This window comes from Physeter macrocephalus, chromosome 12, assembly GCF_002837175.3.
Source record: "Physeter macrocephalus isolate SW-GA chromosome 12, ASM283717v5, whole genome shotgun sequence".
Classification (NCBI taxonomy): domain Eukaryota; kingdom Metazoa; phylum Chordata; class Mammalia; order Artiodactyla; family Physeteridae; genus Physeter; species Physeter macrocephalus.
Genome location: NC_041225.1, coordinates 50,308,087 through 50,309,730, shown reverse-complemented (window position 1 = coordinate 50,309,730; position 1,644 = coordinate 50,308,087). Strand labels below are relative to the sequence as shown.

At 40.6% G+C, this 1,644-nt stretch overlaps 1 protein-coding gene across 6 annotated transcripts in view; it reads right to left on the bottom strand.

The window, feature by feature from the left end:
- Positions 1–1,644, bottom strand: part of BIRC6 (baculoviral IAP repeat containing 6) — a 249,625-nt gene that overhangs the window by 145,705 nt on the left and 102,276 nt on the right. The window lies entirely within an intron of this gene.

The following is a 1,644-nucleotide window of genomic DNA, read 5'->3' as shown; positions in this document are numbered from 1 at the left end:
ACATACAGACTAAAAGTGAGGGGATGGAAAAAGATATTCCATGCAAATGGAAATCAAAAGAAAGCTGGAGTAGCAATACTCATTATCAGATAAAATAGACTTTAAAATAAAGAATGTTACAAGACACAAGGAAGGACACTACATAATGATCAAGGGATCAATCCAAGAAGACATAACAATTATAAATATATATGCACCCAACACAGGAGCACCTCAATACATAAGGCAACTGCAAACAGCTATAAAAGAGGTAATTGGGCTTCCCTGGTGGCGCAGTGGTTGAGAGTCCGTCTGCCGATGCAGGGGACACGGGTTCATGCCCCGGTCCGGGAAGATCCCCCATGCCGCGGAGCGGCTAGGCCCGTGAGCCATGGCCGCTGAGCCTGCGCATCCGGAGCCTGTGCTCCACAATGGGAGAGGCCACAACAGGGAGAGGCCTCAACAATGAGAGGCCCGCGTACCGCCAAAACAAAAAAAAAAAAAAGGAGAAGTTACAACAGACACTGCAGAAGTACAAAGCCTCCTAAGAGACTACTACAAGCAACTCTATGCCAATAAAATGGACAACCTGGAAGTCACAGGTGAATTCTATCAAACATTTAGAGAAGGGCTAACACCCATCCTTCTCAAGCTCTTCCACAAATTGCAGAGGCCACCATCATCCTGATACCAAAACCAGACAAAGATACTACAAAAAAAAGAGAAAATTACAGACCAATATCACTGATGAATATAGACGAAAAACTCCTCAGCAAAATACTAGCAACAGAATCAAACAACATATTAAAAGGATCATACACCATGATCAAGTGGGTTTTAACCCAGGGATGCAAGGATCCTTCAATATACACAAATCAGTTAATGTGATACACCATATTAACAAATTGAAGAATAAAAACCATAGGATCATCTGAATAGATGCAGAAAAACTTGACAAAATTCAACACCCATATATAACAAAAGCTCTCCAGAAAGTGGGCATAGAGGGAACCTACCTCAACATAATAAAGGCCATATACGACAAACCCACAGCAAACATCATTCTCAATGGTGAAAAACTGAAAGCATTTCCTCTAAGATCAGGAACGAAACAAGGATGTCTACTCTCACCACTATTATTCAAGATAGTTTTGGAAGTCCTAGCCACGGCAATCAGAGAAGAAAAAGCTGTCACTGTTTGTAGATGACATGATACTATACATAGAGAATCCTAAAGAGGCCACCAGAAAACAACTAGGGCTAATCAATGAATTTGGTAAAGTTGCAGGATACAAAATTAATGCACAGAAATCTCTTGCATTCCTATTGTGAAAATGACTATACTACCCAAAGCAATCTACAGATTCAATGCAATCCCTATCAAATTACCAATGGCATTTTTCACTGAACTAGAACAAAAAATCTTAAAATTTGTAGGGAGACACAAAAGACCCCGAATAGCCAAAGCAGTCTTGAGGGAAAAAACCGGAGCTGGACGAATCAGACTCCCTGACTTTAGACTATACTATCAAGCTACAGTAATCAAGACAATATAGTACTGGCACAAAAACAGAAACATAGATCAATGGAACAAGATAGAAAGCCCAGAGGTAAACCCATGCACCTATGGTCAACTAATCTATGACAAAGGAGGCAAGGATATAC